We start from the raw sequence: 12910 nt of genomic DNA on the forward strand, positions 1-12910 counted from the left end.
ATGCCTCTCATAAAAATTTGAAATAAACACGTCAAAGATATCATTTAACTCGTTAGTTAGTGAAACAACGTTAAAACTGGTTCAACTGAGAATTTAAGGAGCTATCAACAGAAAATTTAATAAAGGAATATTAGGATAAGATTGCTGGATGAGATACAAAACTGGTTGATGCAGAATAGGTTAATAAACTGTAACCATTGTGGTTATCTATTCTACTGTAAAGCAATTATTTTCATCTCTACCCAGCATAAATCTACAAATTAATCTCTGCCCCTTCAGAGTTGTAAAATAGCCTAGTCAATACTAGAAAGTCAATCAAAATGACAAGCTGAGCACTGCACTGAAACAACACCCAACAATCTCTTTGATCGTTTCTAAGTTTTCATAGTATTTTGACAGCGACTTCAACATAGCCGACATTTATTAAATGTATGTGGAATTGGATGAATGGAAACCAGGTGGATCTCAAGTTTTTCATACCGTATGGTTGGGACGTCACTGGTTAAAAACAGTTCTGATTAAAGGCCATATGATTGTTGTCAAACGGATCCACTAGACAAAGAGCAGGATCAAGGAGGTCAGGGGATGCAGAACAGAAGTGTAACTGCTTTCTGAGCAAAGCCTGGAAAATGGTCCTGGGCATCATATAAATATCATTGCTCTTGTGATGTCTTGAGACCTTGAAAGAGCAGAAGGCATTGTGTAGACTTCTGTGATTAGAAAGTACTATTTGCACTCATCCTGATGAGGGTACGCCCATATATGAAAGCTTCTGTATATTGGGACTTCTGTTTAAGTCACATATTGTGAGAGAGAATTGATCAAAAGTTAAATTGGAGCCTGAGTGGCCTCAAAAGTTGTTTCAATTTATTTTCTGTCATGATCATTTATCTTTTTTTCCTTCTAATATCTGAATTTTAAAGTTTACACCCTGAAACTTAATTTACCTTCCCCATTTGCAAAGGGAAGCCAAACATTAGCTTTTTAAAAATCTTGCTGTTTAAAAGAAATGTTTTCAATGAATAAAACTGGATAATTCTATGCAGACTGTTTAAAACCTGCTTTGTCCTCTTAAACATCTACTGTAAAGTGTTTTCCTGCTATGAACAATAATATGACTCCTCTTAGAGTTTATCTTTGTCAACTTCTATGATATTTTTCTTAGGTTGAATTTTTATAAATATTTTTGAAATTCTACAACATCTTTGTAGGATAAATTTCTGTTTGTGTAATTTCTAAGTTAAACGATGTATGTAAATTTAAAACATTTGAAATGAATTGCCACATTTTCATCCAGAAAAAAAAAATTCTTTTCAATTTACCCTCCCATCAACAATGTATAAGAAGGCTTAATTCCCATGTACTTACTAATTCCATTGGCAATTTGAAGGCTGAAAAGAGGTACTTAAATTTTGTTTTTAATTTTCATATATTTGATTACTAGGGTAAGACATATATTCAAGCGAGTCTAGATTGTAATATTCTTTTAAGTAGCAGATATTTTTCATTTGCCCCTCGAATCACTTCTCTCCACTTTACCTCTCTGCTGTGTGCCCTGGGATGCTACCCTTTGTGGAATGCATCAACAGGCACCCTCTTCTCTGCATCCAGCTGCATTTAGCTAATAGGAGGGACACTGATAGAAGATGGGGTGGTGGGAGTAATATTAAGCCATTTATTCTCCAGTTGCATTTCTGCTGTCTACCGTGTATCAGATGTATTCCTCTAAGTAGTGGAGTCTGTCGGTATACCTCCCGGATCCCCTTTACTGAAATGGTGTGGCCATCCCTCAGTTGCTTGCTTTGGACAGCCCCTGTCTCCAGAATTGGCCTTGGCCAAATGGGAGTCACCTTGTCAAGGAACCTATGGCTATGCCCCAGGGGCAGCTGAAAGGCAATCACTGACTTCCATGGGATACACAAGTTTCCCCCTCCTTCCCCTGAGTGGAATCAGCTCTGTGGGATAATTAGTACTCCAGCCCTCCCCATGGGATTGGATTGAAGATTATCTCCAGCTGAAACCATAGTTGTTTAGCTTTTTCCTTCTTTGTTCTATTCTTGCTCACCTTCTCCTAAGATCACTCTCTCAATAAATCAATTGCACAAGAATCCCTGTCTCAGGCTCTGCTTCTAAGGAACTAGACCTAATATAGTTGGGACCAAGATTGATCTTAAGGAGCAGACTCGAATGATGAGTTGGATCTCTTGTAATGAGAACCCAGTCATTGATGGCAGATGAAGTATTGATGGGCCTTGGCATGCCGTAGCAGTGCAATTTTTCTGATTTCACTTCTGGTGTAAAGGGGCTGGGAAAAGGTGGAAGGGAATGTACTATCTGGGAAATGTCTCTTGTGTTTGAGAAGTAAAGAGGAAAGAGAATAAGGACTGTGGTACTGAGGGTGTGTTACTAAGTGCTGCCGATTCATTTAAAGTACAAATGACAAGCTCAGATCTAGTTATCAGCATTGTATAGCACAGGGTGAGGGTCAGAAGGGTTTCTTTGGCTTCGTTATAGAGATCCCCCATCTTCTGCAGTTGGGGGACAGACAGAGCTGAAGATTAGGCACAGGATGTCATTGTAAGAGGGGTAGAACCTCAGAGAAGGCTGAACTCTGAGCCATGATTAAGTCTCCTGTGCCAAAGTCAGGGCCCTGATAAGGAAGGGTGAAGGATATATGGGTAGATGCACTTAAACTTGAATCCCCTGATTACTCTGATACTTCTGCATCTGCATAAGTGACCCACTCTCTTTTGTTGGAAGATAAAGCCCTTGCCCCTTACTAAGCAATTATAACAGAAGCCTCAAATGAGACAGGTGCCTTATAGCATAATACTTGTCCTCCTCAAGATTCCCTCACCTCCGTTCTGGCTACTAGACTCATAACTAGGGTCAAATCTCAGCATTACCCAGGTCTGCTAGGGGATAAGAGTGAATATAACCACATGAGCTTCCAGACCTGGCTAATACACTGTGAAGAAACAAGAAATTATGGAAAGAAATCGATTCTAAGAGTGCAAGATCAAGGAGGTTAAGACATATAAACTGGACAAGGAAGAGTTTGTTAACATGGGACCACTATCATGATGCAAGAGCCCCAGGAGAGGATTCTAATATGCATCTGGAATGGCTCTTGGGAGCTCGGAGAAAGCAGAAGTGTAGATCCTAGAACTACCATAGCAGACCATGAAGAAAAAGATCAAAAGGCTCAGAAAGTGGGCCCTGTTAAAGTAAATCTACTATATAGACAAAAAAAAAAAAAAACCAACAAAAACAAACAGCATCAGCAAACTACATTTCTCACGAGGGTCCAGAGTACATTCGATTCTATTTACAAATGTGATAAGGAATGGACTCAGGAGATGGGGGCCAGCATCGTTTAGAGGCCTGGGGTGGCTGAGCTATGTAAGCAGTACTGACAGCAGGGATACTATTACAAACTGGGCTCTCTAATAGCAATGGGTATGATAGGATGCTGGGAAAACAGAGGCCAGGTAGCAGCACTTAACTCTCAGAAGCAAGGTGGGCATAATTACAATGGGCAAGATCAGAATGGCAGCTGGAAAGCATTAGGTTAGCTACAGAGATGTACAGAGATGGTTATTAGAACACAGTGTTCCTTTAGGAGCATGATAGATAAACAGCCAATAAGAGCATTGTTTAATATATAGAATCAAAAGACGTCAAGAATAGTTGGGCAGAAAGCTAAGGTCAGCTGTCCAATAGAAAACCACAATCTCCTGCCCAATTTCCAGACCTGAGCCATCTTCAGACCAGAGCCAATCAGCTGAAAATGTGGCTGCCTTCCAATGAGGAAAGACCCTACAGAACAATGGCAAGAGTGTGCAGTAGGGTATCCTCCCAAAGGGACCTATGACTTTTTACTCAGCTAGCCATGCACTGGAGAAAGGGGAATACCAGATCTTGTGTGTGTTGATGGATATAGGATTCAAGGTCATGCTATTATAGTTAGAACAGGGATGTCTGGGTATCAGGTCAGGTGATGAATAGAGTCCTGGCCCACAACTCATTGGTAGAATCTTCACATTGGTTCCTTGACTTATAGATTTGTGTGTAGTTCTGACTTTTGTATAGTTTTCAAATGTATCTATATTAAAAATAAAAAGAAGAAAAATGGAGGGGGTACCAAATGGAATACAACAGAAACAAATGAACCTAATTGTATTTCAAATGCATAACATGACCACACTGAAAAAGGCAAAGTAAGGGACCAATCCAACTCACTTTTCAAATAGTAATAGACAAGATGACATCCTGTGTCTCCTGATATGATGTGGCAAGAAGGATAGAACATCTTTTCTTTGGTGTTCCGTCAAAATGTATAACTGAAATCTAATCATGAGAAAACATTAGATAACCCAAATTGAGGGACATTCTACCAAAAAACTGGTTTATATCTTCAAAAATATCAAGGTCGTGAAAGACAAAGTAGTAGTATTGAGCTATTCAGCTAAAGGAGACTACAGACACACGCCAACTAAAGGCCACGTGTGATCCAGATTAGATTCCGGACCAGAAAAAAATCTTTTGCTATTAGGGACAATAGTGAGACAATTGGTAAACTTTAAATAAGGACTATAATAACAGCATTCTGCCAATGTTAATTTCCTGATTTTGATCATTGCACTGCGGTTAGAATAAATACATTGGAGTATTTAGAGGTAAAGAGGCATTAGACCTGAGAGAAGAGAAAGAAATTAATCTAAAATATTTCGGTAATCTGGGTGAAGGGTATTCAGGAATTCTTTGTGCTAGTTTTGCAACTTTTCTGTAGGTCTGAAATTATTTCATAATAAGAACTTAAAGAATACTTGCAAAAGTTGTGATTCTTTAAAGGAGCATATTTTGAATTCACAGCAGCATTTATACTTCAATGAGTATTTTATTTTCAGTGCCGGACTAACTGGAAGGCTAATATACCTGATAATGTCCTGATTATATGAAAAACTTCTTCCAAATTCTCTCTATATTGAAATGACAGCATTGCAAGGAAAAAAGTATACAAAACAAGTAGCGTGATTTAATTATATTGGCCCTCTTCCTCCAAGGGTATCTGACAGAGTACACATAGACTAATAAAACCATGGATATCCTTGTGGTTTTCATGGCGGTCTCTAATTACCATTTCTGATTGGATCATATGTTTAGCCTTCCCTCTTGTTTCCGAATTCCATAGAGACGTCATTTACCATTCCTTGGATTCAGTGTGATTGTATTCATTCCTTCATTTATTCATTCATTAGCAATTACTTATTGGGACCACATACTAGGTGTCAAACACCTGGAAATAGAGTTTTAAAAGATTGGCATAGTCTTTTCCAGTCCTCAGACTGCCCTGTATGTGACCCTAATTTCTTTCCAAAAACACTGGCTTGTAGTCACCTCTCTTGATTTGTCCTAATTTAAATTTCTTTAGGAGGATACTCTGCCCTAATTAATTCTTCAGAGCCCAACTCCATTCCCACTGATGCATATCTGCTAGAATCAGTCCAGTAATCTGCAAAAGGGAGATTTTGATAAAATAGGTTGGGTGAATATTTCAATGAGATTTCCATCTATCCACCAATCTGCCTGATATGCTACTTTAACAAATTTAAGTAATCAGAGAAAATATGTATGCATGAATGTATGTCATGTTAGTAGAAAACAATTTCATGCTAAAATCTTCACAAGATAGTCCATTTTAAAACATAGAATCAAATAGCTATAACATACTAAAGAAATATAAAATAGTAAAAAATATTTATTTTCAGCTTCATAATATTAGAAACTAATATTGGTCATGTCCCTAGGTTTCCTTCGGGCAATTAGAGAAATTACGGAAAATTTAAGCAATTGAAGGTTGAGGATGCATGGTAAACAAAAAGCAATGATTTTATTCAATTCCATTTTAACCTCCTCAGGATAGTTTTAATTTATCCCTCTGCCTAACAGAAGAATATTGATTCTCAAACATTAAAGCTTTATTTTTCATATTGTGAATTTAGTCCAGAAACTTGCCTTATTCCAAAATACATTATTCCTTCGTCCTTAAACTGAAGAGTAGCAAGGTCTTGTAGATGAATAATAAGAAATAAAACTAAAATTGAATTTAAAATGATAGAGTTGAATAATAGTTGGATTATTGATTAATTCACTCAAGTTATATAAACCACAGTCATTCCTTTTCCCCCAAAGAATCATAAATTTAAAACTTTTGAGTTAATGCTAAAATAATGACAACAAACTTTCATATAATCAGCAGCACCTCATCATTCTGTAGCATTGTGAGATCAAGTGGGGCTCCTATATTACGTGAAACAACATGTCTGGACCCCATTCCCTTGCCATTTGATTTTGTGAAATTGATAAGCAATAAATCAATGAAACTATCTATCCTTAACCCAGATGGACAGCAAGTTATGTCCCCTGGATTCCTGAGTAATTGACGTCTTTTGTTATTCTGATGAAAAAAGAAACATGACCTAAATTCTGGGAAATTGGCATTTTTCTGGCATTTGGGGATTTTACTACTGCTGCCTTTGACAAATTCTTATAACCCTACCTTTTAGACAGGGTTAATACTGCAAACAACTTGTATTCATCCCACTGGTGTTGAATTCAAATGATTTGTGTAGAAAGAAACTCTAGCAAGAAATTTACGTATTAGTCTCATAGGACCAAGAGATCAAACACTGTCACCATGTCTGAGACTTGTCTCAAACTTCCCATCCTCTTTTTCTGGAATTCCAGTGCTCTTATCAAGCTGTGTCTTCCCAGGATCTTAAACTATTATGATCATTTCTCATTCTGACTTTCTGATTTTGCAAAATTCTTGATCTCTTAACTTTGGGTTCCCTCAAAGTACAGTCATTGGATTTCCTCTTCTTCTATTTACACTACCTTGCGATCTTATACAGTGTCAATGCTTTAAATATCATCTGCACATCCCTCTCCCCAAATTTATATCCCTATCTTGTTCAGCTCCCTGAACTCCAGGCACATTTACCTGATGCCTGCTTGACACCTCCACTTGAATAGCTAACGGTTATCTCAAAGTTAACATAGTCAAGATTCTAATCATAAACTGCATTCTCGAAGCTGTTCTAGCCTCATTCTTCCAAATCTCACTCAATGATAATTCAGACCATCTACTTTTTCATAATATAAATCTTAGGATGATCTTTGGGTAATCTCGAATCCTCTCTTTCTCATGCCCATCAACCAACCTATCAAGAATACATGCATGATCTCACTTCGAAATATACCCAAGTCAAACACTACAGTCATAATTGTTTCAGAAAATCCCACTTATGACAGGAGCAAAAAGAATAAAATACTTAGGAATAAAGTTAACCAAGAAGGTGAAAGATATATACACTGAAAACCATAAAACACTGATGAAAGAAATTGAAGACGACACCAATAAATGGAAAGATATCCTGTGTTCATGGACTGGAAAAATTAATACTGTTAAAATGTCCATTCTATCTAAAGTAATCTAAAAATTCAATGCAATCTCTTTCAAAATCCCGAAGATATTTTTCACAGAAACAGAAAAAACAATTCTAAAATTTATATGGAGGCAAATACAGGAAGTCCGAGCTTACAAGAAGACAGACTCACCACCAGAAACCACCTCGGGAACCGGCGCTGGGGGAGAAAAACCTGAATTGTAAGTGATGATTTGCTGGAGGCTCGATGTGGACAAGTCTGAGAATTGAAAACTCCAGAGGGACCCAGTCAGAGGGGAAACCCCATGATATTGTGAGATTTACCTCCTGGAGCCTGACCAGGTGCCACAGTAAATATCAGAGAAAAATCCCCTTGTGCTTCCAACATGGAGAGGGAGAAGTAAGCATTTTGAAATATGCCAGGGCACTCTGTTCTTCTTAACAAAGTCTGACCTCAGGGAAAACTAGTTAGCCGTCCTATCACTGTAACTATATTAACCTATTGGAGTACTATCAGAGGCTAACTGACATGGGGGGAGGGAAATATTCAGCTCCAGCCGACTCTAGTATTTCACATGGGAGAGGGAAAATACCCAAGTCCAGCCCACTCTAGCCATGCTGTCCCACCTAAGGGGAGGAGAAAAACTGAGAAACACTTGTGTAAGATCAAGTCCAGAGGCACAGAATTACTAAAAGCCTGAGACCGAATCACAGGACTATAGAAGGCTTCCTCTGACCTACACCTCACCACTACGTTACTAAAGGCCTATTCACAGCAGTTCCTTTCAGCCAGGACAACACATCTGACTATCAGCAAAAAATTACAAAGCATACCAAAAGGCAAAAAATACAATCTGAAGAGTCAGTGCGAGCATTAGGACCAGACGTAGCAAGGAGGTTGGAATTATCAGACCAGGAATTTAAAACAACTAAGATTACTATGCCAAGGGCTTTAATGGATGAAGTAGACAGCATGCAGGAACAGATGGGCACTATAAGCAGAGATGGAAATCTTAAAAAAGAACCAAAGAGAAATGCTAGAGATCAAAAATACTGTAACAGAAATGAAGACTACCTTTGATGGGCTCATTGGTAAACTGGACGTGGCTGACGAAAGAATCTTTGAGCTAGAGGAGGTATCAATGGAATCCTCAAAAACCAAAAAGCAAAGACAACAAAGACTGAAAGAAACAGAGCAGAATATCCGAAGGCTGTGGGACTACTACAAAGGGTAGTTTTCTACTCAGCATCTTCTGACGGCATCCCATTTCGTTCAGAGTAAAAGCCCAAGTTCTTACAATGACCTAGGAAACCCTGTACCATCTGACCTTGTTACTGCTCTGAATTCCCCTCACTCCAACCACTCTGATTTCTTGCTGTCCCCTGACCACGTTCTTACAAGACTGTGATTTCTGTTCTCCTTGCCAGAAATGCTCTCTCCCAACAAGTAGCATGGCTCACTCCTGCACTCCGTCTTAAATCTTTACCCAAACTTCACCTTCTCTGAGATATCTAATCTGACTACACTATCTTAAAGTGCATCCCTCTCCTTTGTCCATCTCCAATTATCCATACTGTTTTATTTTTATCCATAGCACTATCAGATAATTTACTAGTTGATCAACATGTTTATTTTTTCTTTCCACTAGAATATAAGCTCCTTTTTAAAATTATTTTGTATTATTTTGTTTTTATCTTTTTTTTTCTTGAGGAAGATTAGCCCTGAGCTAACATCTGCTTCCAATCTTCCTCTTTTTGCCGAGGAAGACTGGCCCTGAGCTCACATCTGTGCCCACCTTCCTCTACTTTATATGTGGGATGCCTGCCACAGCATGGCTTGCCAAGCAGTGCCATGTCTGCACCTGGGATCTGAACCAGTGAATGCCAGGCCACTGAAGCAGAACATGCTCACTTAACTGCTGCGCCACCAGGCCAGCCCTTATAAGCTCCTTTTAAGGGCAGCAACTTTCATCTGTTTTATTCACTGCTCTGTCTCCAGCCCTTAGAAAAGTGTTTGATAAATAACTCAATAAACATTTGCTGCAGGAATAAATGCAAATGTTTTATTTTGCTTTATTTTGTATGTGAATCACCCTTCTCATCTCGGAATCAGCTGCTTGGCAATTTCCCTGGTGGTATCTTCTTAACGTAGCTCTGATTCAAAAATGGGCATGTGTAGCAAATTTGACCAAAGTTTTTGGTAAGTAGAGAAGGATTAAATTGCCACCCAGAAAAGATGACATCCCTGCCCTGAAAATACTATATCTACCACGCACGAGGTATTTCCATAGTTTCTCTCCAAGCTCCAGCCATTTGTCACTGGGTTTACTTCCTCCCACTGTCACCGCCTTACCCTCCATCTTCTCTGCTGTGCTCTCTTGCTCCTTTCCAACCCCAATATTCCTGTGAGCTTCTTATGCAGAGGGTTTAACCACCTCTTCCAGTGCTGTCGTTCTCTAGATCATGCTTTCAGTACCATTATGTCCACAATTACAAAGGCTGACCAAAATACGTTCATAATCAAAGACAATTCTCTCTCTAAGAGGAATTCTGGTGCAAGCTGTTTGAAACAAAAGACCTGTTTTGCTACACAAACTTAAAACTAGTAGCTGGGGATGCTCTTGATACCAAATTTCTCTCGTGCATCGAAGTGTAGCTATGGGTATAACAGCTTTGTCTCCCCGGTGAGTCAAGTCGTCAGAATTACTACTGAAAATTCTCTGTAGAAGATGATGCCCCTCAAATGTAGCCATTGTGTCACAGACCTTGAGAAGTGATTATGGTGTGATACTAGGATCTACGTGTGAGCTTTGTGAAGAAAGATACTTTTAAAAGAAAATACCAATATACAGCTAATCACATCATTAAATTGAAGCCAAACAAGTCCATACTGTTAAGCAATGAGTCCTTTTTAATTAACCCTTACTAAAATTAAATAGGTAACCTTTAGGACTGCCTTGTTTTTATCCAGTTTTTAGGCATCGTTTCCTTTGACAACTCCATATGGCATTTCTTACAATTCTACCTCAGCCACTGATTGAGGTATAGAAGCGTTTCGAAAGATGTGACAAACACTTGAGATTACAAATCGTTCATTATGAAACTTCACAGCATGCATTATCTTATTTGAACTATAATGGGGGATTGCTCTGTTCAGGAAGATCAAATCTGTGGATATACACCAAAAGAATAACGCTTAAGAAAAAAAAAACTTAGCTTTTAAAGGTGTATCCAGAAATGATAACAATAACACACAGCCCCAGGGATTTCAGATTTAAATTAAGAATGTTGCTTTTATTACACTATGAACTATATTTTTTTGCTCAAGCTGAGGCATTCAGCAACTAACAATGTTGCTGTTAAGTGCACTTTAAAAAGAAGCTAGGGTATTTCTTTGTGCAGAAACACCAAAATGGGGAACATACCATAATAATATTCTTCCTAATGGTACCATAGAGAAATGGACAAAGAACAAAAATAGGTGTACATAAAACCTTTAGATATACCATAGAGCCAGCTCATATAAAAGGAATTTAATATAGAGACATCTTCATAACAATCAACATTGCCCCAGGAAGATAACACCACAAACTGTTTTATTTGCCAGAGAGAGAGTACTGCAGAATTTAATAAATGCACTCCAAAATTCTTTGCAAGCAAGGCAAAGTAAAAGTTAGTTAAATTAATAAATGATGAGTTGGTTAGCTAGAGAATTGTGTTCAAATGATAAGGTTGGCTATGTTGTGAACAGGTCAGATATTTGTCAGAAAACACAGCTTTTAAATATGGGACTCTGTAAGATCATATTTTCAACTCATTCATGACCCAATTGACCTTAAGAGATCAGTATGCCCACTTTCTAGTGCTCATAAAGGGCCATATACACATTTTCCTGATCTGGTTTGCATTTGTGATTTTAAAAAATACTTCAGAAGAAATGATATCATGGCTATAAATTACCTGAATATAGAATCACCTTCAATTTCTCTTTGAAAAGGTTTCCTCTGAAACACAACCCAAGTTTTCCTGGGTTCTGTGTCATGCATAGATATCTAATATGCCATGGAAGACTCTGTTAACAGATCCTTTTGGCTTGCCACAACAAAAGTAGTCACCTCTCTCTCTATTCCAAGAGATGTTGTTCACTGCAATTGGAAGGAGCCTAGATAGGTACTGGAATCAGACAAAGCAGTGGGAATCCTATTCCACCATTTTCGACTAAGTTTGCTACCAGCTCTTAGTTAATATCAGCCCTGATACTGGCTCGCCTACAATGAAACTGGCAGGTATGGGGTTAAAACTAAAAACCTACATTCCTAGTTCTCTGGGTCTTTAGTTACACTCATATGTAAATGTTTCTTTCTTTAACCTAAGACTCCCTGAGCTTTACAACCAAATAGAAGATACAAATTGTTAAACCCTAGATGGCCTCAAACTGGGCTCCTGTTAAAGTTATAGCTAATCCCAGGACCTTGAAGTTCTTTTACAGAGAAACTAACGTCCAGAGAATATCAAGAAACCAAAGCTTCCCAAGCCCAACTCCTCAGCTTCCCAGTGTCAGAGTCCACCTTCCACCATGGAGATAAACAGCCAAGGACGCTCATCTGAGAAATCCTTTGTCTCCTCCGCTGGAAGCAGCCCCAGACACAAGCCAACGGGAAAATGCTGACCAAGCAATCCACGGGCCCCCCTCCCCTACCTAAAACCTCAAATAAAACCCCTTACCCATTTCTTAAGGGGGAGCACGCAACTTTTGGGGCACTAGCCCTTGATTTGCTCTCTCTGCCTGGCAAAGTAAAGCTTTCCTTTTTCTCCCAAGACTTTGTTCTCGTTATTTGGCTTGGCATCCGGATCAGAGACTGAACTTTCCGTAACAAGTTTAATAAGTCTATTCACCTCTGTGGTACGCCATACTCACCCCACCATTTTTTCCACTCTAAAATCGATAAAATGCCATCCACCACCCCTGGCGGCACTGAGGACTAAATGATAACAAACAAAGGACCAGGCATAGAGAAAGCTTCAGTGAATCTTCTTTCCCCTTCCTTGTTTTTTCCTGAAAAATACATGAGATGAAATTAAGCATAATCCAGCCACACAGTTGAAAGAAATTTCCTTGTAGTAAACCTTATATGCTTGGTTTTATTTTCTACTGGAGAACTCCCTAAATCAAAAACAAAACAGAAACAAACAATTGACTTTTCAAAAAGAAACCAGCCAATTGTCTTTAAAATTTGTACCATCTAGAATGAAATACGTCAAAACTTACTTCCTAAGCATGTAACAACAGAGGGTGTTGCTACTTCCATGATGTTCAAACCTTGTCTGTAGCCAAGTCAAGCAATGCAAGAAATTATTCTTAAATTTGGTACGCTCCTCCTTCTCCCTAGCAGCTCAGAGAATCTTAGGATGATAGTTTAAGATAACCTTCTTTCCTCAATATTGGCCAAAATCAGAAA

The sequence above is a fragment of the Equus przewalskii genome, chromosome 10, assembly GCF_037783145.1.
Source record: "Equus przewalskii isolate Varuska chromosome 10, EquPr2, whole genome shotgun sequence".
NCBI classification, from domain to species: Eukaryota; Metazoa; Chordata; class Mammalia; order Perissodactyla; family Equidae; genus Equus; species Equus przewalskii.